Source organism: Bos grunniens, chromosome 11 (genome assembly GCF_055505025.1).
Source record: "Bos grunniens cultivar Pamir isolate PY7600 chromosome 11, Bosgru_T2T1.0, whole genome shotgun sequence".
Taxonomy (NCBI): Eukaryota; Metazoa; Chordata; class Mammalia; order Artiodactyla; family Bovidae; genus Bos; species Bos grunniens.
Window position 1 is genome coordinate 40001 of NC_141175.1, and position 22500 is coordinate 62500.

The following is a 22500-nucleotide window of genomic DNA, read 5'->3' on the forward strand; positions in this document are numbered from 1 at the left end:
GCGGACGGACAGACGGAGAGGGGCACCGACGGGGTGCGGCCACGCGAGGCCAACGCCACGGAACAGGGGCGGTGTTGGTGGGGCGGCCGCGCGCCACCGCGAGGGGCATGGCTCAAAGCGACCCGTGCTGGGGCAGGGGGAAGCGCGAGTCGGCCGCCAGGGCCCACCGCGGGATCTCACCGCCAGAGGCCTCCCAGCACAGGGACGGTCCCACCGCACGCCCGGGACGACGGACTGGCGCCCCCCCGGCACCCTCACGGGGGCTCACGCCCACCGCCACCGACACACACCCGAGAGCCGCAAGCCGGCCAGGGAGAACGCTCTCCCGCCGCGCACCGGCGGCCCCCACCGTCCCCCACACGCGCAAGGCTCCCCGCGCGCCGCCCCGCCTCGGGGACGCCACCGGCCAACGGAGGCCGGGGGACGACACCCACATGAGGCGAGGCCGGCTCGGCCCCAGACAGGGGAAGGGAGCGCGGGGCGGTCGCACGCGCGGGACGAGGAGGAGAGGCCGGCAACGGCGGGGAGGGGCCGGCAAGCACGCACGGCGGGGGCCGCGGGACAGGGCCGCGGGCGCCATCCGGGGACCACAAAGACACCGGGAACACGGCCGGGCCACCAGGAAAACCAGCGCGGGGTCCCACCGCCACCCACACACGAGGGCGGTCCCGCGACACGCCTGGGACGCCGACCGGTCCCGGCCAGCCCCAGAGCGGGCCCCCACGACCCGGCCCCGCCGCCAGGGCCGGCGAGCCGCCCGAACCCATCTTCCGCCATCCGTCCTCGACAGATCCGTCTTCCGATCTCAGTCTGCCACCCCGAGGCTCGACATCCTGGGGATCACGCTCTCGAGCGAGGCGGCCCCGACCGTGACCGCACGCCGCCACCGGCTGCGGCTCGTGGGGAGAGGACGGGCGCGATAGGCTCTCCCGCACCACAGCTGCGGGGCTGGGGAAGCCGGGGCCGACCGGACGTCGCGCCCCCAACACCTTCCCCCCTTTGCCCCAAGGCTCACCACACCGCGGGGGCCGACCGCGCGCACACGCGACGCACGCACGCTCCGGTCCCCCCCACCTGCCGGACGCCCGGCGGGGCCCAGCGGGACCCTCCCCCAACTCGAAGGGGGGAGGCGCGGGCCGCGGTAGGCAACGAGCGGCACACGGCCCCACCGCGGGGCCGGCGCACCCGCCCCCGCCCCACCGCCCCCAGGGGGGAGGTGGGGGGCGGGATGTTCTGCCCACGCGCTCTTGGCAGCCTCCACGGCGGCCACTGCGCACTCGGGAGGGGCAGCAGCTGGGGGGTCCGACACCCCAAGGCTCCCTCTCGGATCGCTAGAGAAGGCTTTCTCACCGAGGGCTCGCCGCCCCTCACCCGGATCGTCTCTCTCCTTCGGGCCCACGGAGGCGCTCCACGAGCCACCAGTCCTCAGCTGGGGTGGGAGGGGTCTGCGGTACAGGTAGGCGGACCACCGACACAGGAGCGTCTGCGCGGCCGGGGCCAGCGCAGAGCCCCGCGTCCCGTCCCCTGCAAGGCCTCACCCGTCAGCCTCGACGACGAGGGGAACAGGCACGCCTCTCCTACCGCCTCGACCCCCCCAAAAGAGAGCCCACTCACGGGACACACACACACCACCGCGGTGGGGACCCGAGGAGGACACCGGGGTTAAGGGAAACGACACCACCGCTCGGCCTCAGGCACCTGAGCGACGACCTGGAGCGCTCCAGGAGCACCACCGAGGATCCAACGAGGCACGCTCGCGCACCCACGCGGGGGGGCACAGCGCAGCAGCGGTACAGCCCTCCCCACCGCGGGGAGGGCCGCTCGCGGAGCACACGCCGGGAAGGCGAAGCGAGAGCATCTGCTGTGTCAGAAGACCCACGGCCCCCACTGACGCCACCCGAGGCGGGGGACAGGAGACCGAAGGTCAGGGCCAGAGGCCGCAACCCAGCCCCCGCCTTCCTCCCCCTCCCCGACGGCCAGGGGGAAAAAGTCAGGCGAGGGGCCCCGCGGACAGACCGAGAAGAGCAGACACGTTCACCGGGAACACCTGTCCCTCGTCTGGCACGGCTTAGGCCCGGCCCGGGAGAGCACGACCACACCACATCAATCGGATGAGCCAAGGTGGAGCGGGGGGAAGGCACGGCGAGGACAGTCACCAGAGGGGCCCGCTTTAAGCCTCACCGGCAACCTCCGCCCCCCACCTCGCCTCAGGCGAGAGCGGCCCACGACCCCAGGAGGTTCGAGAACGCCTGACACGTGGCACGGAGCCCACAGGGCGGGGGTCGCATCTCAGCCTTCACCGGGTGCCCGCAGCGGGGAGCGCACAGGGTAGAAGACCCACGGCGCCTCGCCCCGCCGCCCTCGGGTCGCCCAGAGACCGGAGGTGGCACCACGAGTCGGGTCAGCCAGACAACACCACACAGGAGCCGGCGCACAGGCCCAGGCGGGCGGCTCCAGCGGCAAGGGCCGAACCGGGGACCAGAGCTGGCGGCCCGAAGGCCCAGAGCCCCGCGTACATCCAGAGACCCAAAGTTTCCTCGGCGGCAGACACCGAAGCAGACCGTGTCAGCACTTACCTGGTGGTAAAAAAGGCCCATTAAGGGCGACGAAATGACAGCAGCCGACAGCGGGGCCCATCCACGACTCGCATGGAGGACCCCCGGAACCTTGGCCCGGCCACCTGTCCCCAGCGCTACCCCATAAACACCAGGCCCGGAGCTCTCGTGGCGGGGGGGGGGGGGGGGGGGGGCGGGGGGGGGGGGGAGTCATCTGGTCGACCGGGGGAAGGGGAGCAGGGGGAGGGGGCGCGCGATGGCCAAAGTGGGGGCGCGGACACCCACCAAGGGAGAGGGAGCTGGCCGGGGGCGCCCTCTCCCGCTTCGCCCACACGGGTAGGGGTACCGGTCCGTCGGAGTCTCCGAACGGGGATTTGGCTTCGATGAGCATCAAGAAACAAGAAGGAAGAACCGTCAGCGAGGCGCCTCCAACGAGACGAGCGGGCCCCGACCAGGGACCGCGCCCGGGCGGGACCCAGACCGTCCTAGATGGGGCACCCAGGACGGCCCGAGCCGGTCCCCACCTCCTGACCTGGGTTCAGGGAGGTGGGGAGGGGTGAGACAAAGTCGCATCCGACGACCGAGACCCACGAAGGCACGCTGAAGGGTCGGGCGCGCCCTCCCCGGCCACCCGCGGAAGCAGGGTCCGGTCCATCCACGTCTCCGGACCCATCGGGACTTTGAAAAAGAAACAGCATGTGTGCCAGGAGACGCCTCGGGCGACCGGACCCCACGGGTTGGGGGGGGGGGGGGGCGGCCGCACACGCGCCCGCCTCTCCCCGTCAACCCTCACGACTCCGGCGGGCGGGTCCCCACCTCCGGAGCGGGGCCGAGGGCGAAGCACACGCTCCTGAGGGCGGCCCAGGAGGAGTCCGGACCGCCGAGCCCGAGTCCAGGCGCTCCGGGCAGGGAAGACCCTCTCCCTGCCCACCGCGGCGGCCCGGCCCAGGGAGGGTCCGGCCGGTCCTTCTCCGCGGCCACAGGGGCACGGGGAGATGCTGGTCGACCCGGTCCGGCCACCGCAGAGCCCGGCCCCGGAGCGCCGCGACGATCACCCTCCTCAGAAACCTAGAGAACCAATCTCCGGCGACAGCAGGACGTCCCTAGGCCTCGGCGCCACCGGGACTGTCGCCGCCAGCATAGCCGGTGTCTGAGAGCTCTGCCTCGGGCCCGGCGGCTGAGTCACAACCCTCCTGAAGGGCTCGCCGAAGCTCCGGAGGGGGAGGGACAATATACAAGCGGCCGCCAGGTGGCTCCCGACAACCGGCTCGAACGTCCCGAGGACGGGTCGCTGTCGCCGGCCGCCGGGGACGCCGCAGCGCCGGCCGCCCAAACGCCCGAGCTCGGCCCGGAGCCTCCGCCGCCGAGCGACGCGACGCGACGCGACGCGACCCCGGCCGCAGAGGAAGGGAGAGGAGCCGGGAGATCTCTCCCCTGGAGGCTGCCACGAAAGAGCCGCGATCCCCCCCCCCCCCCCCACGCGATTCCAGGGTGGTGGGGGGACATTCCACGGAGACGCGGGCGGGCGGCGGGGGCTCGGGGCGGGGTGGGCGGAGAGAGGGGGCACCAGTGACATCCCAGGAACCCCCGGCCCCCGGCCCCCCGAAAGAGAGGGGCGGGAGGGAGGGAGGGAGAAAAGGAGGGAAGGAGGGAGGGAGGGAGGGAGGGAGGGAGGGACCGGCAAAGCGAAACCAGGCAAGCGCTGCTGGGAGAACAAAGCCGGACTTTCGAAAGCAGACACGGACACAGACACACAAGCCTAGGAGTAAGAAAGGAAAAGAAGGAGACACTCGGACCCCCAAGAAGAGAAAACAAAACTCAACCTGGGTAGAGACACCGTGACAAAGTCCAGAGACGACACACACAAGCATGCGCGGGTGGGTGGGGAAAGTGCACTAGAGGTCAGGAGAACATGGATTTCAACACCACTGGCCACAAACAGCGGAAAGGCGGACGGCCTGGGAGGTCTGGGGTGGCAGGGCTGCGGGGGGTGGGGGGTGGGGGGTTGGGGGGTTGCGGGGAGGGTGTGGGGGGGTGGTATTGAGGGGCGTGCTGGTGAGGAGGACGGAGTCCATAGGGATCCACTAAATAAACCCCGGGTCCCGTGACAACAGCCACCTCAATGAATACATAACTTTTTCACGTAGCTCAGAAACGAAATGAGACAAAACCACCAGGCAGGAAAGTCAACTCGTGGAACTGTCCTGGCAGCTTAAAAGTCAGAGAGAGAGAGGAGAGGGAGAGGGAGAGGGAGAGGGAGAGGGAGAGGGAGAGGGAGAGGGAGAGGGAGAGGGAGAACGCATACACATGTGCGTATACACGTGTACATATGTATACGCACACGTCATCGCGTCTATATATACGTGCACGCAGGCGTATAAACACACACGTACGAAGGGCATGCTCACGTACACGCACGTGTCTGTGTGCGCACGTGTATGCCTAGGCGTTTCTAGTGTGCGTGTATGCTTGCGTGTATATACGCAGAGGCATCTATACACATACGTACACGGATAGACACAGGCGTGAACACACATGCTCACATGTGCAGAGACGTCGGGATACATAGGCACACACACACACATACACGCGGACGTGTCAACGCATCTAGATGCACGTATAGTGTGTATACGTGTGATGTCTGCGCACAGGTGTGGATGCACGTCTATGCGTACCCGTACGTGCATGCTTGCATAGACACACATATCTGCGTGTGTATGTGCACACGTGTATGTACACACGTATACATACGTACGGACGCAGACGCAGACGTCTACAGAGAGCGTATGTACGTCCACACAGACGCACGCGAGAATCTGTGCCTACATACACACGTGTGTATGTATACGTAGACGTGCACGCATGTACGTATGTACAGGTGCCCGTGTGCATCTAGAGTGCCTATACACAGATCGATGTGCATAGATGCACACACATGTATACGCATACGCAAACGCGCGTGTGTATACGTACATGTACATGTGCATCAGTGTATGTGTGCATGTATACCCATGTGTCTGCGTGGATGTCTACGTGCGCGCGTGTGTGGTGTGTGTATCTATGGGTGTACATTCGTACATATATATACTCACAGACACACACGTACATACCCGGGCGGAAACACACATCCGTGTGTGTGTGTGTGTGTGTGTGTGTGTGTGTGTGTGTGTGTGTGTCTGTCTGTCTGTCTGTCTGTCTGTCTGTCCGGGGAAAGCACAAGCATATTGCAAAAGGGGCTTTTCTGTCCAACACCGATCAAGGCGTCAGACACCTCAACCTCCAAAAGGGAAACAACCCCCGATGAGCGAAGTGGGCAGGAGGCCCGAACAGACCCCTTCCTTCCAAAGAAAGGTGGAACAGGCAGACACCCAGAAGCACAAGGTAGAACACACATCCACGGCAGGGCTGGGCTGGGCTGGGCTGGGCTGAGCTGGGGCTCCTGGGGGTGGGGGCGGGCTCACGGAAGCACCCCACCCCGGGGCGTTTCCCTGGACAATGATCCTTCTCATTCGGAGGGGAAAGGCCCAGGAGCCGGGAATCGCAATCACGACAGCAAGTTCGAACCATCAGAGGACAGTGGCTCCTGATGGATCGAACGCGTTTTTTCTGCAGCTGAGAAAACTGTGGGCGGACTCAGAGAGATCAGATCTCATCCCCTGGCGCCTCACAGACAGAGAAACCACATCCCTAGGGAAAAGAGTCCTGCGATGTACACTCCCCCAAAGATTCCCCCATTCGACCCAACCCAGCAACTCCACAGGGTGCCCACGGAGGGAAGGGACAAAGAAGATACGGATGTGTGCATGTGTGGGATCGACCCCTATACCTAGGTCGACTTCCGTACACACATCATGATAGAACTCTGTCTGTGTGCCTATGCCTGGATCTATTCACGTGCACGCGTGCTCACGCGCATGCAGACAGACACACACACACACAGAGGAATGGGACTCAACCACCAGAAGGGAATGAAATCTCACAGTCTGCAGGAACCTGGAGAGACCTTTAGAGGGTATTATGCTACATGAAATACCTCAGATCAGTCGTTTCCATGCAGAACCTACCAAACCATACACGGTGAACAGAACCGAACCAAACAGAAACAGGCTCAGACATACTACAAAGGAACACACCGGGGCGGGGGGGGCGGGGCGGGGGGGCGGGGGTGAGGAGAGAGTGAGTGAGTGCCCCTGGCGAGGGAGACAGACGAAGTGGTGCAACCTTCCACTTATGAAATACATGAGTCACGGGCACGTCATCACACCAAATGTCATTTGCCGTGACACCAGGTGGTGACGGACAGTCACTAACTAGATGTATCCTGGTGATGGCTGTGTCATGTGCTACACTAAAACATCGTCTGTACAGCTGAAAATTAAAGGGGGGAACGACCCCCCCCCCCAAAGAAAAAGGAAAGGAAGAAGGAAGGAAGGAAGGAAGGAAGGAAGGAAGGAAGGAAGGAAGGAAGGAAAGAAGGCAAAAGTAAACGTTGGCAGTCAGTTAGACGTCCGTTTGAGAAGAGTGGGACTTGTGTGTGTGTGTGTGTGTGGGGGGGGGGGGGGGGGAGAAACTAGGGTGAGGAGGAGGAGGAGGAGGAGGAGCAGGAGGAGGAGAAAGAAAAGGACCCGATTGCCTTGAGGGGGAGGAGGAGATGAAAGATCCCAAGAGTGGACAGGACGGTCAGGTGAGTGCCATAGGGAAAGGAAACGAAGCCAAGCAACCGAACACACTGCCAACGGTGGTTTTGTTCAGTCCAAGATCAAGATGGGGACAGCACGGTGTCCTCCAGCACACAGCGACACACAGGCCTCACTCGGCAGGGGGAGTTGGGGATAACCCTGAACGCCGAAGCGGACAAAAGAAGCCGTCACGTTCATCCATGGCTGAAAAGTACCATGGTCCCACGACATTCCAAACTCCTCTCAAACCATTGAAAGACTCTCTCCCTCACTCGCCGTTCAAAATGTAGAGAACAGGAAAGGAGCGAAACGATGGTGGGTGGCTGGCTGGCTGGCTGGATTTCCGTGATGGTGTGATTAGGGAACACATGGACAGAAAAGCATCCGATTCACTTGTGTAAAGAATCTCTCTTGCCTTCTCGGCCTGGTGTCTTTCCTCTGTCTGGATGATTCCCCTCCCCCACCCCACCCCCCCACTCCCAGCTTGAAGATCAGCCTCCAAAACGAAGCCCTTTGTGCTCTCCAGGTCCCGCCGCCACGATCTCTTTGGAGCGCCCTTCCGAAGGGGAACGTTTTCATCCACGTCATCGCCCTGAGACAGCTTCAGCCTGTCCCTCCCCCCCCCCCCAACTCCACCCCAAGCCCCCCGCCCACCCCCCCTCTCTCCCTCCTGCTCCTCTTCCCCCTCCTCTGAACTGTCGAGCTCCCCTCGCGCTGGCCTCTCACCCCACACGGTGGCAGTGTTGGCCTAGGTATGCTCAGGTGTCTCCTAACCGCATCCGAGTGGACTTGCACTGTTTCTCAGCTGCGTCGTTCAGGGACCATGTTTTTCCTGGCCTTTTCCGCGGGTGGGGGAGACCCGGACGGGCCGGGGCCAGGCGGGGTGGGGGAGCCTGCGTGTGGGGGGAAGGGTGGGGGCAGAGAGGAGGAGGAGGAGGAGGAGGAGGAGGAGGAGGAGGAACAGGAACACAGCTCCCCAGCGCCAGTGTGTGCCTGCGGCCTGGAAAAGAGATCACGCACCAGGCTGGCTCCGAAAAGGGGATCGATCGGTCAGGAGACCGGGCACGTTTGTGCTTCGCCGAGTCCCTGCAGATCGGACAGGCAGTGGCAAGTGTGGGGCTTCCCACACTTAGAACTGTTCACCCATCGTGGACACAGGCGTCTGGCACACCGGGGGTTAGGCTCTCGGTGCGATCGATGTCCACAAGCCGTAGCCACTGAAACGTGTGCACCCTGGAGCCGCCGCCGCCGCCGTGCAGAGGGAGATCTCATCCGGCTCCGCGGGTCCTTCCCGTGAGTAGGCCGGGATCTCGGGAAGCACAGACATCCAGAGCATTGAGTGAACCTGACCGTCACGCTTTCCGAGTCCAAGTGAACCCGAAGGGAGGGTCCCTCACGTGTGGGTTTGTCTCTCCATCGGAGGCATCCTCTCTTGGAGCCGATTAGGGTGCCGCGGGCCCCGTGGAGCAGAGAGGACAGAGAGTTCCCTTCGGTCCCCTGCTCCTCCCACGGGCGCGCACGGGCACGCTCCCCAACGGTCCTAGGAACATCCTGCCCCAGAGGAGCGTGCCGGCCGGCCACAGCCCACCTACAACGGAGGCGTCCGTGTCCGTCCGTGTCCGTCATCCTCGTCCAGAGTCCCCCGTCTGCCTGCCCTCGCCTTCGCGCCTGGCACTGTCCGTCCATTCTGTAGGTTCATATCGAACCTGCCCGGAGCCCGGCGGCATCTTCCCGGATCAGGGATCGATCGAAAACACCCTGTCCCCTGCCTCATCGGCAGGTGGATTCTTCACCACTGGACCACCAGGCAGGGAAGTCCCTTCACAGCCTTCTAAACTCATCTACCCCGAAACAGTCCACGTCGTCCTCCAACTCATTGGACCATCACGACTGAAATGAAGGAAAATATGTGCGTTCGAGAATGTCTTCACTCCTCAGTGCTTCTTGCTTTAGAACCACCAAGGCATCTCTCTCTCTCTCTCTCTCTCTCTCTCTCTCTCTCTCTCTCTCTCTCACACACACACACACACACACACACACACGAACAGAGGTGGGCTCATAGTCCAAAAGAAACCAACGTTTGTGTGTATCCATCCCACTTGCTGTGGCTGTCGTGCCGTCGCTCATCAAAGAAGCTGATCTGATACGGAATCCGATGTCTTCTTCTCTAGGACACGTCGAGAGGCAGCAAGCGTGCCGGTGTGTGAGCACCGAAGGTCAACCCGGCATGATGGAGCCCGGCCAGGTGTGTGCTCAGAGGCCCACCTAGATTCGAACTCCAGTTCCCGGAGGGGAGCGGTGGGAACAGGAGTGTGGACTGCGAGTCCAATCCTCACCTTACAAAAAGGCAAAATCATCCCCTTCCTCCCTTATCGGCGTCTGCACGGCTCCTCCTGGACTCAGGGATCCCATCGAAAGGACGTCCAGGTTGTGTCCTTCTCCCTGGCCCGATCGTTTCGAACCTCTCCAAGAAAAAGCGGTGACGTCAAGAGATCCGTCTTGAGTTCGGGACTGGGGCTTCCCCGGGGGCCCCGTGGTCAACGATCCCGTGCCCATGCAGGAGACGTGGGTTTCGCCCCCGGTCCGGGAAGAGCCCACACGCTACCCATACGCCTCGGTGATGGAGTCTGTGCTCCAGATCCTGGCCGCTGCGAGTGTTGAGCCCACACCCAGCAGCCACTGAAGCCCACGTGCCCCGGCGCCCCTGCCCCCCAAGAGGAACCACAGCCACGAGAAGCCCAGACACACGACCGTAGAGCGACCCCCTCTCTCCACAGAGAGAGAACAGCTTGCACGGCCACGAAGACACACAGAGCACGCCCCCACAGACATCAAATACGTCCAATGATCGTCGAGCGAGACGGCCTGCCTGAGATCGGACGCGAGCGGCCAATACCTAGTCCCGTCACTCGGGAAGCTCCCTGAATCTTCTGTCGATACACATAAAGAAACCCTAGCTCACTGTGCCATGGGCAGCGCGGGGAGCTCTCCGTACAGTGCTGAGAGCACCGTGGAGACGTGACCCGTGGGCACCGTGAGCGTGACTGTTCTCACGAAGTCCCTCACAGTCCGGGCCCTGGAGATCGGCCCACGCGGGCCTGCAGGCGATGGTCGGCCATCCCTCTCGGCTCCCTGCGCGCTCACGGGTCCAGGTGTGCCGTGCCCCCAGCATCCGCTCGCATCTTCTCGGCCTGTCTCCCCCGTGCCGCTCCACTGACTTGGAATCCTTCTCCCCTCTCGTCTCGTCTGACACGTTTTCTTTCCTGTTCGACCATGTCTGGCTCCCCGGGCACCACTTCCCGTCGTTCTTCTCGTCTCACCGCCCTCGTCTCGTGGAAATCATTCTCTGGGTCTCCGCTCTGTTCCCTAAGGACTCTGTCATCCCTCCACTCATCTGGGGATCGACTGGCACCTAGGCAACCCCGGTCCGTGACAACCGTGGTTCCGTGTCTATCGAATGACATGCCGACCGCAGGGGGCTCGTGGACGCGTACGAGCCGTGGAAAGCTGGCACCGGGGAATCATCCCGAGGACACACCCTCCGGTTCCACGGTGCTCACGGGAGCGTTTGGGTCGTCGTCGTCGTCGTCGTCGTCGTCGCCGTATTCCCTAAGACGTACGCAGTCGCGTGGATTCAAACGGCGTCTATTGGGAAAGCACGGATCGCTCCCCGGATCACCGGAGAAGGCCACGGCAACCCACTCCAGTCCTCTCGCCTGGAAACTCCCATGGGCGGAGGAGCCCGGTAGGCCACGGTCCACGGGGTCGGGAAGAGTCGAACACGACCGAGCGACTTCCCTTTCCCTTTTCCCTTCCACGCATCGGAGAAGGCCGTGGCAACCCACTCCAGTGTTCTCGCCTGGAGAATCCCAGGGACAGGGGGGGAGCCTGGCGGGCTGCCGGCTGTGGGGTCGCACAGAGTCGGACACGACGGAAGCGACTTAGCGGCAGCCGCAGCAGCAGCAACCGGATCACCTCAGAAGGACTTAGACACGAGTCTCGGTGGAGAGAGGATGGATCCTGCCAACCATCTCACTTCTGGGTAGACCTCGAAAGAAAATAAAACCTGAAACTCGCAGAGAGAGGCCTGCACCCCCAGGTCCATCGCAGCATCCATTCACAAGAGTCAAGATGGGGACCCAGCCCAAGTGTCCATCAAGGGAAGACTAGATCAAGAAGATACACGATCCAGGTAGAGATCGATCGATAGGGAGATCTAGGTGTCCCAGGTAGCCCCAGGAATGAACACAGTCTTACATCGTGATCGCATGGATGGGACTTAGGGAGTGATGCCCAATGAAGAAGTCAGGTAGAGAAAGAAAAAGAGTTTCTCCTGTCACTGACATGCCATGCAAGGCCACCTAAAACAATGAAAACGATCATCACAGAGCGGCTGGGGGAGGGAGACATGGGAAGATGCCGATGTAACGGCGGGCGGGGGGGGGGGGGGGGGGAACTTCACGGATAAGGTACATATATACTGTCTACGTCACAAAGAGCACGGTGATTCTAAAGAATAGTATTGGTATTATCGTCGTCTCATATTCGGAGAAGGCAACGGCACCCCACTCCAGTCCTCTTGCCCGGAAAATCCCGTGGACGGAGGAGCCCGGTAGGAGCCCGGTAGGCCGCAGTCCACGTTGTCGCACAGAGTCGGACACGACGGAGCGACTTCCCTTCCCGTTTTCCCTTTCACGCCTTGGAGAAGGACATGGCAACCCACCGCAGTGTTCTTGCCTGGAGAACCCCAGGGACGGGGGTGCCCGGCGGGCTACCGTCTACGGGGTCGCACAGATTCGGACACGACGGAAGCGACGCAGCAGCAGCAGCAGCAGCAGCAGCAGCAGCATTATCCTATTCGAAAGTCGCCATGACCGTGGACATGACGCATTCACTTCCCGTACAATGGAAGAAGGACATGGCAACCCACTCCAGTAGTCTTGCCTGGAAAATTCCATGGACGGAGGAGCCTGGTAGGCTACAGTCCGTGGGGTCGCAAAGAGTCCAGCACGACTGAGTGACTTCACTTTCTTTCGCATACAGTCATGGCATGTATGGGTTGTGGTCAAGCTATGAGCTACCGCTTGGGTGGTCATGAATGATTCTTTTGCAACAGACAGGTGCATCAAGTCACCATTCTGTACACGTTAGAACAGAGGATGTTGTATGTCCTTAACGAAGAACATTCTATTTCAATACACCGGGACATGACACACATAACATCACCTAGTTTTATTATCTTTCAATGAATGGTCAGTATTGGCTGCACGCCAAAAAAAAAAAAAAAAAGGAAAGAAAGAAAAAAGAAAAGAAAGCTTTATTGTGTGTGGGGGTGGGGTGGGGGGTGGGGGGGGGGAGGGTCTTAGATATTGCCATGCAGGGACACAGATTTCAATAAAACCCAGGGAATGTTCCACAGGAAAGAGTCAGGGGCCTAGAAAGCTGAACCTCGTGAGGTTGTCAAGCCAGCTGAGAGCAATTAGGATTTGCTGTCATGCAACAAGGGACATGTTTCTTCTTCCAGGGTAGACGGTCACAAGGTATTTAGGGAAAGGGGAGGGTGTGAGAGGTATCTTGAATTTCGGGAACACTGTTTCCTTAGATGATCTGGAGGCCTCTGGGACCCAGTCAGTGCTCCAAGTGGACATTCCATCCAGACTGAGACACACGGACCTCTTCCTCGATGGCCTCCCCTCTCTATTTGGGGGAGCTCTCTCGGCCACGCTGATTCCACTTGGATGTGTCTTTCCCACGTCACACCCTTTGGCATTCAAAGATATCCTTCCATCGTTTTCTAAAGAGACCCGGTGTATGTATCTTTGGAGCGATGATGAGCATCAGACACGATCCCTCTCCGTGGCGCGGTTTCGGGCACGACACACCAAGACGGGGACACATACATTCCACGTCCCTCTCGGCCATCGAGAGAGGCCGTGTACGGCACGTGATGCCACGGGACCGGTGAGGTCCTCGGGTTCAGCCCTCCCTCGACTTGGCTGTGGTCTTTGGTTTTGTTCTGTTCCGTGTGTGCTTTCTGACCCACGTGATCTCTCCGGATAGGGCACCCCATCCAAGCTCAAACCCATCGAGTCTGTGTGACTCCTATTCACGCATCAGGTGGGGATATCGACGCCCTCCACGTGGATCCATCACAATCGCCGTTCTGGGTTCAGGAGGATCCTGTTGTGTGTTCTGGGCGCGCTACGTGCTGTCCGTGTGAACTGTGGAATGAGGTTCGTGACATTGAACAGGAGACAGGGATCAAGACCATCCCCATGGAAAAGAAATGCCACAAAGCAAAATGGCTGTCTGGGGAGGCCTTACACATAGCTGTGAGGAGAAGAGAAGCGAAAACAGAGGAGAAAAGGAAAGATACACACATCTGAATGCAGAGTTCCAAAGAATAGCAAGAAGAGATAAGAAAGCCTTCTTCAGCGATCAATGCAAAGACATAGAGGAAAAGCACAGAATGGGATAGACTAGGGATCTCTTCCAGAAACTCAGAGATACCAAAGGAACATTTCATGCAAAGATGGGCTCGATACAGGACAGAAATGGTATGGACCCAACAGAAGCAGAAGATATTCAGAAGAGATGGCAAGAATACACAGAAGACCCTTACAAAAACGATCTTCACGACCCAGATAATCACGATGGTGTGATCCCTGACCTAGAGCCAGACATCCTGGAATGTGAAGTCAAGTGGGCCTTAGAAAGCATCACTACGAACAAAGCTAGTGGAGGTGATGGAATGCCAGTGGAGCTCTTCCAAATCCTGAAAGATGATGCGGTGAAAGTGCTGCACTCAATATGCCAGCACATTTGGAAAACTCAGCAGTGGCCACAGGACTGGAAAAGGTCCGTTTTCATTCCGATCCCAAAGAAAGGCAATGCCAAAGAATGCTCACACGACCGCACACTTGCACTCATCTCACACGCTAGTAGAGTCATGCTCAAAATTCTCCAAGCCAGGCTTCAGCAATATGTGCACCGTGAACTTCCTGATGTGCAAGCTGGTTTTCGAAAAGGCAGAGGAACCAGAGATCCGATTGCCAACCTCCGCTGGATCATGGAAAAAGCAAGAGAGTTCCAGAAAAGCATCTATTTCTGCTTTCTTGACTATGCCAAAGCCTTTGACGGTGTGGATCACAGTAAACTGTGGAAAATTCTGGAAGAGATGGGAATACCAGACCACCTGACCTGCCTCTTGAGAAATCTGTACGCAGGTCAGGAAGCAACAGTTCGAACTGGACATGGAACCACAGACTGGTTCCAAATAGGAAAAGGAGCTCGTCAAGGCTGTCTATCGTCACCCTGTGTATTTAACTTATACGCAGAGAACATCATGAGAAACGCTGGACTGGAAGACACACACGCTGGAACCAAGATTGCCGGGAGAACTATCAATCACCTCGGATGTGCAGATGACACCACCCTCATGGCAGAAAGTGAAGAGGAACTCAAGAGCCTCTTGATGACAGTGAAAGAGGAGAGTGAAAAAGTGGGCTTAAAGCTCCACATTCAGAAAACGAAGATCACGGCATCCGGTCCCATCACTTCATGGGAAATAGATGGGGAACCAGTGGACACGGTGTCAGACTTTATTTTTCTGGGCTCCAAAATCACTGCAGATGGTGACTGCAGCCATGAACTTAAAAGACGCTTACTCCTTGGAAGGAAAGTGATGACCCACCTAGATAGCATATTCCAAAGCAGAGACATTCCTTTGCCAACAAAGGTTCGTCCAGTCAAGGCTACGGTTTTTCCTGTGGTCATGTATGGATGTGAGCGTTGGACCGCGAAGAAGGCTGAGCGCCGAAAGAATGGATGCTTTTGAGAGAATGGTGGTGTTGGAGAAGACTCCTGAGGGTCCCTTGGACCGCAAGGAGATCCAACCAGTCCATTCTGAAGGCGACCAACCCAGGGATTTCTTCGGAAGGACTGATGCGAAAGCTGAGACTCCAGTCCTTTGGCCACCTCATGCGAAGAGTTGACTCATTGGAAAAGACTCTGATGCTGGGAGGGATTGGGGGCAGGAGGAGAAGGGGACGACAGAGGAGGAGATGGCTGGATGGCATCACTGACTCCATGGACGTGAGTCTCAGTGAACTCCGGGAGTTGGTGATGGACAGGGAGGCCTGGCGTGCCGCGCTTCATGGGGTCGCCAAGAGTCGGACACGACTGAGCGACTGATCTGATCTGATCTGATCTGATGTGCTGTCCGTGATCTCACGTGCCTTTCGGGCATGGGTGATGGAGACGGACACCAAGCGGCAGGGCGGCCATCTGGCATCTCGGCCTAGAGCGGTTTCACAAGTGACATCTCAGAACCGGGGCTGAGACAGCCATCCCTCCCCGGGCCCCCCTCGGTGGCCGGGATGGGGGTGGGGTGGGGGAGTGTGAGGTTAGGGAGACGGGAGTGGGGGGGCTGGGCTAAGGGTCGGGGTCGGGGGGGGGGGGGGGGGGGCGGCGCGCGAGGCGAGGGGACCGTCCCAGTCCCCCTGAGAAGTGAAGGCAGGTTCCGTCCCCCTGAGAACTTCCTGCCTTCAGGCGTGTGAGAGGCGTAGGTTTCTCTCCAATCCACGGCCACGCATCATTTTCCGCCCTGTTCAAAAACACAGACAAAAAACGTATTTGTTTATCTCGGCTTGTTTTCTGGCCGAGGCCAAAGACCTCTTCAAGCGTGTCCAAAGGGTCTGACAGGATGGGAGGGTGCAGGTCAATCCATGTGTCAAGAGATCCAGAGAACCTGTCACAACTGTGACTCGGGCGTTTTTCAGAAACAGGCCCATCTGGATGTATTCCCTGGACAGGAGTCACCCCAGAAGTTTCCTTGAAGGGATCGAGTTGCAGGAGTCGGGGTCGTGGCCCCGCCGCCGCCGCCGCCGCCGCCGCCGCCGCCAAAGGGCCCCCTCAGCCCGGCAGGCCGGCAGGCCGGCAGGCCGGCAGGCCAGCAGGCCCTGCAGGCAGGGGCTATTGTCTGTGGGCCCCACCCCCACCTTCCCCCACCCTCCCCCTGCAGGGCCTCGCCGGATAGCTTCATTCAAATGCAGAAAGCTTTCCAGTCAAGTCAGAGCCTCTGACTTCGCCTCGAGCTTCTCTCTATTGAATGGTGATCCGCCCCACCCAGCCATTCCATGTCTCCACCTTGAGACGGCCCCTTCGGCACCGCGCGGAGGAAGGGGGCTGGGGGGTGGGGAGGGAGGCCGAGGGACAGATTCGCCTCGTGTCAGGCCAAAGGAGTCTCCTCCTTTTGGTAACCCAGGAAACCCCGCTCACGCGTGTGAGGATCACGGACGTGCGTGGAAACAGCCACCGTCCCTTGACATCTTCCCCTCCGTGGGAGGAGGTTTTCCTCCCTGCCTGCCTTCAGAGGGACAGAAAAGGAGGGAGGGGCAGAGCGTTCCTCTGGCGCTGGCCGGCTCTTAAGTCACTTGACTCCAAAACACTCCACAGGGCACGGAGGTTCACGTGCAGTGGGGTGGGGTGGGGTGGGGTGGGGTGGGGTGGGGACGGCGGCCTACTCCGGACCCCACCAGTTTTCCCTCCTCTTGACACTTGCCTGGAACCCATGAAAAGCTGAGCTGGTGACTGTGTGTGTGAGTGCGTGCATGTACGCGTGTACATGAGAGACGGCGCGTGTGCGTGTGCGTGTGCGTGTGCGTGTGCGTGTGCATGGACGTGAGAGAAAAAGAAAGGAAAAAAAAAAAAATCCAGAAGGAAGGAAGGAAGGAAGGAGGGAAGGAGGAGGGAGGGACGAAATAGGTTAGTTCGTAGGGGCCTCCGTGTCATGGCAAGAGTTTCTGAGCACAGATCCTCCGTTCAGGGAAACAGTGATCGTATCTCCTCTCAGGAGGCCGTGATGTCGATGGACGGGTGCGGGAAAGCAGGCCTGGGGTGCAAGCCATCAGGTTTTGTGTGTGTGTGTGTGTGTGTTTTCCCTCAGAGGCACTTGTAGGGAAACCAAGGAAACACACAGGTTCATCCCTGGAGCGGATTCGAGAAACCAGTCGGCAGAGGGAGAGGCAGTCTAGGAGGCTGATTTTTAGACGTCAGGGTCGGGCCCTGGAGCGGGTTGCCATGTCCTTCTCCAGGAGGCCTTCCTGGCCCGGGGATGGAACCCGGGTCTCCTGCATCGCAGGCAGACTCTTGACCGTGTGAGCCACCAGGGAAGCCCCGTCAGAAACATTCACCAAGTCCTCTAGCTTCCATCCGCAGGGCTTCAGGCACAGGGCCTTTTGAGTTCTCCGTCAGAAGGGCAAGAGAACATGGGACGTTGGTCCCTCCCCCCCGAGAGAGGGTTGTTTGATAACGGAGGCAGCTCGGAACACTTCAGGCTCCAGTCCCCCTCTCGGGTGAAGAACCACACGCAAAGCAACACACACACACACACACACACACACACACACACACACACACACACACACACATATATAGGACACGACTCTCCTATCCGGAAGTGTGTACCCCCGTTTCACGGAAACATCCTCTGGGCCCCTAAGGAACGTGTGGCAATCACTCTGGCCAAGGAGATAAGAATCCTCCACGGAGAGTTTCTGAAGTCTGGAAGGACCAGGTCGAGAGAAAAAGAGAGACGATTCCCTTCTGCTGAGAGGGGTGCTGTATGAAGCGACCAAGGGGATGGCCATCTTTCCAAATTCCCATTTTAAACCTCGTGTCCTTTTCGGTCCTTTGTTTTTCCCTTTGTATCTGGAAAGCAACAGGTGGAACGGTAGGTCCTTTCATTATTTTCTTTCTTTCTTTCTCTCTTTCTCTCTTTCTCTCTTTCTTTCTTTCTTTCTTTCTTTCTTTCTTTCTTTCTTTCTTTCTTTCTTTCTTTTTCCTGCCTGCCTGCCTGCCTGCCTGTCCGCCCGCCCGTCCCTCCATCTGTCTTCTCTCTGTCTCTCTCGCTTTTCACTCAGGTTAGGGAATTAAAAAAAAAAAAAAAAAAAAAGAGGACTCTGTATTTCTGCAGGTCAGGAAGCAACAGTGAAAACTAGACGTAGAACCCAACAGGCTGGTTCCAAATAAGGGAAAGGAGTCCATCAAGGCTGTCTATCGTCACCCTGCTTATTGAATGTACACGCTGAGTACACATCATGAGGAGCGCTGGGCTGGATGAAGCACAAGCTGGAATGAAGATGGCCGGGAGACATATCCATCCCCTCAGATATGCACACGACAGCACCCTCACGGCAGAAATGAAGCCCAGGGTGGGTTTCCAAAGTCGTGTTCGTTTCAGGTGTTCAGTCTTTTCCCTTGGAGAGGTTCATGCAACATCATACGTCTACTTTCCCGTGCTGGCATAGTATATAGTAGGTGCTTGTGGATTCTTTGGATGTACAGTTTATGTGTCCATGTGCAACCAGCCCTCCTAAGTGGACCGTCCTGCCCTTCCTCCCCCCGCCCCAGCCCCCCCCCCCCCCCCCCAATCCTCTTTTCCTCAAGAAGTCAGGCATCCACTTCAGCCTCCTGTTCCTCAGTTCATCCAACCCCATGGAGGAAGTCATTCCTCCAGTTTTTCCATCGGTTCTCTACACCTCGCCTGATGGTGGCGGGTGACTGGAAGACTGACAGTTCTGAAGAACTTTGCAAGAGCTTTGGGTGAAGCGTGTCCATCAGTAAAGACCATGGAAGGTATGCCCCACGTGGCAAACACCATTGCTTTGAGTTGTGGTCGGTTTGCCTGGCTTCAGTGAGGGACGGAAGGGAGGCTTCCACCTTCCACAGAGAAAGCTATCCCTAGCGTACCAAGGACGTTTGACAACCCCCCGCCACCCCAGGTTACAGGCGCGACAGGTCAGACTGTAGCAATCATCATGTCCAGGGTGTATTTACAACAGGCAGACTCATCTTAAAGGCACTCTGTCCTGTGAAGGTGGAGGGAGGGGAGCGAGAGGCAGAGGGACGACGACAGAGGAAGGAAGGAGAAAAAGAGGGGACAGGAACACACAGAGTGGGGCGGGGTGGGGGGGGGGGGTGAGGCATGTGTGGCGTGTCTGTGACATGCCCAGGTGGTGTTGCGTGGGTGGAGAGTGTGCGGCCCTGTGTGTGTGTGTGTGTGTGTGTGTGTGTGTGTGTGTATGGGGGGGGGGGGGTAGGTGTGTGGTGTGAGTGTGTTGTGTATAGCTGCCACGGGGGGCCGTGTGGGCGGCATGGGTGTGTGCGTGTGGCGTCCGCCTGTGGGTGCGGGGGCAGAGACAGAGGCCGAGAGACACAGCCAGGCAAAGGACAACAAAGTGTGTGTGTGGGGGGGGGGGGGGCGGGGCGGGGCCGGGGGGGGGGGAGGTGTGTGTGTGTGTGGCCAGGTGGGGGGGAGGTGTGTGTGGTGTGGGGGTGGCGGGGCGGGGTGTGAGAGTGTGTGTGTGTGTGCGCGCGCGCGCGTGCGTGTGGGCATGCATGTGGTGTGTGGGCAGAGGCAGAGCGTCACATCCAGGCATAGAACAACGCTGTGTGTGTGTGTGTGTGTGTGTGTGTGTGTGTGTGTGTGTGCGCGCGCGCGTGGGCGTGCGTATGTGTGTGGTGTGGGCCGGGTGTCTGTGTGTTGGGGGGGGGGGGGGGCGAGGCAGTGTGTGGCGTTGTGGCATGCTCAGGTGGTAGTGCGTGGGTGGTGTGTGTGGCCGTGTGAGTGTTTTGGGGTGGGGGGGGGGTTGGTGTGTGGTGTGGGTTTGTTGTGTATAGGTGCCACGAGGGCGCGTGTGGGCCGCATGGGTGTGTGCGTGTGGGGTGCGCCTGTGGGTGCGGGGCGGCAGAGACAGAGGCCGAGAGAGACAGCCAGGCAAAGGACAACGCTGTGTGTGTGTGTGTGGGTGTGTGGGTGTGGTGTGAAGGGCCCTGCGTGTGGGCGGGGTGTGTGTGTGTGGTGTGGGCGGCATGGGTGTGTGTGTGTGGCGTGCACCTGTGGGTGCAGGGGCAGAGACAGAGGCCGAGAGACACAGCCAGGCAAAGGACAACAAAGTGTGTGTGTGGGGGCGGGGGGCGGGGCGGGGGAGGTGTGTGTGGTGTGGGGTGGCGGGGCGGGGTGTGAGAGTGTGTGTGTGTGTGCGCGCGCGCGTGCGTGTGGGCATGCATGTGGTGTGTGGGCAGAGGCAGAGCGTCACAGCCAGGCAAAGGACAACGCAGTGTGTGTGTGTGTGTGGTGTGTAGGGCCCTGCGTGTGTGTGGTGGGGGAGAGGGTGTGCGTGTGGGGGGCGGGGTGTTTATGGGCTGTGTGTGTGTGTGGGGGGGGGATGCGTGTGTGTGCACGCCGTGTGGGGGTGGGGGGGTGTGTGGGTGTGGGGGGGTGTGTGTGTGTATGGGGGTAGGGGGTAGGTGTGTGGTGTGAGTGTGTTGTGTATAGCTGCCACGGGGGGCCGTGTGGGCGGCATGGGTGTGTGCGTGTGGCGTCCGCCTGTGGGTGCGGGGGCAGAGACAGAGGCCGAGAGACACAGCCAGGCAAAGGACAACGCAGTGTGTGTGTTGGGGGGGCGGGGAGGGGGTGGTGGGGGTGGGTGGTGTGTGGCCGATGTGTAGGGCCGTGCGTGTGGGTGGGTGGGTGGGTGGGGGGGGGCGGGGGGGAATGCATGTGGTGTGTGGGCAGAGAGGCAGAGCGTCACAGCCAGGCAAAGGACAACGCTCTGTGTGTGTGGGTGGGTGGGTGTGGTGTGAAGGGCCCTGCGTGTGTGTGTGTGGGGGGGGGGTGTGTGTGTGGTGTGGGCGGCATGGGTGGGTGCGGGGGCAGAGACAGAGGCCGAGAGACACAGCCAGGCAAAGGACAACGCAGTGTGTGTGTGTGTGTGTGTGTGTGTGTGTGTGTGTGGTGTGGGGGGCGGGGGTGTGCGTGTGGGGGGCGGGGTGTTTATGGGCTGTGTGGGGAGGGGGGATGCGTGTGTGCACGCCGTGTGGGGGTGGGGGGGTGTGTGGGTGTGTGTGTGTGTGTGTGTGGTGTGTGCCTGCAGGTGGTGCGGGCAGAGACAGAGAGACGCAGCCAGGCGCCAAGGAGGACGCAGTGTGTGTGTGTGTGGGTATGCACGTGGGGGGTGTGGTGTGCGGGCGGGCGGAGACAGAGAAACGTGCATGGATGGATATCCCGCATCATTCGCTTGTGTTTCCTGAGCGCGTTCATCACCTCCGCGATCCAGACCACTCCCGTCCGTGACAGGTGACTCTGCCACCACCAGCCCGCACTTGGTCTTTTGGCAGGCAGACAGGGGGGTGTTCTGAGCTGGCGGCGGGGGGCGAGGGGCGCGACTTGCTGTCCCCAAGCCAGCTTTGAATCCTCGCGCTCTGCCCCTGAACCTGACTGGAGCAAGTGGATCCGCGTGCTCTGTCGTTTGAAATCCTTGGCGGGAGACGGAAAAGCCCCCACATGCCAAGGGGGAGACAAGGCCCCAAAGAAGGAAGTCAGCTCCCTTGGGTTCAAAATAGCTGTCCTCCAAAATGGATCAAGTTTCCCCACACGAGATTTCCAATCCAAACCTAAAAAAGCCCAAGGGGGCTAAACCCATCCCGCCCCGTTGACCTGTGGCCCAAGGTGCCCCTCCCCCCACAGCCTCCTTCCACAGCCCCAGGGCATTCAAGAGTTCGCCGGCCCCGCCTGCCTGCTCCATCCGTGGTCCTCCCGCCCCCCCTGCAGGACCCTCTAAAAAAAGCGACCGACAGGCAGGTGGCGCCCGACAACCAACCCGCTGTCCGGAGAGCCGGCCGCAGCCTAGAAGCTCCGAGGGAGACCAGCAGGGACTCGTTGCCAAGACGGGGCCCATCCTAGGGCGCAGTTTCTCCGCTCAGTCAGCGACGCGGACAGGAAAAGAGGACACGCCGACACTTCTCGAGGACGTCCCTGGGCGAGGTACGACGGACGCGGGGAGCGGGGACAGGCGGGGGGGGAGGGGAAGGATTCTCGACCACCCCACCCACGGGGCAGCGGAATGCACTCCCAGGCGAGAGGGACCTCAGGCCAACGTCAGGCGGCGCGACCTCCCGCCCCGAAAAATAACTCGCCATCTTCCCCGCTCCTGTCACCACTCCTTGGGTGTGCCAGGAGAAACCCCTTTTGTGACCCCGTCCCCGTCCCCGTCCCCGTCCCCGTCCCCGTCCCCGTCCCCGTCCCCGTCCCCAAACTCTTTCAGCAAAAACAACGTTCGGCATGACAAATAAAGACCTTCACGTTAGAAATGCGCACTCGTATTGTGGCGATGAAACAAAAGGCAAAAGCACACACTCATCACACACATAACCTCAACCAACCAGCTCGATTCATCTGGAAAGAAAATGCAAACGTCAGAGAG

The 22500-nt window shown here is 60.2% G+C and overlaps 2 long non-coding RNA genes across 3 annotated transcripts in view; both read right to left on the reverse strand.

The window, feature by feature from the left end:
- LOC147362138 (uncharacterized) overlaps nucleotides 1-4429 on the reverse strand; it is a 23522-nt gene extending 19093 nt beyond the window's left edge. Inside the window, exon 1 of the long non-coding RNA XR_015135991.1 lies at nucleotides 4379-4429. This is a non-coding gene — a long non-coding RNA (uncharacterized LOC147362138). The remainder of the gene's footprint in view (nucleotides 1-4378) is intronic.
- Nucleotides 4430-14821: 10392 nt separating this feature from the next.
- Nucleotides 14822-22500, reverse strand: part of LOC147362142 (uncharacterized) — a 23723-nt gene continuing 16044 nt past the window's right edge. The window contains exons 2-3 of one of the 2 annotated variants that reach the window (XR_015135995.1): nucleotides 15779-15839; nucleotides 14822-15533 (exon numbers count right to left, since the gene is read on the reverse strand). This is a non-coding gene — a long non-coding RNA (uncharacterized LOC147362142). Of the gene's footprint in view, nucleotides 15534-15778; nucleotides 15854-22500 lie in introns of those variants that run through there. The other variant, XR_015135994.1, reaches the window with a different exon arrangement.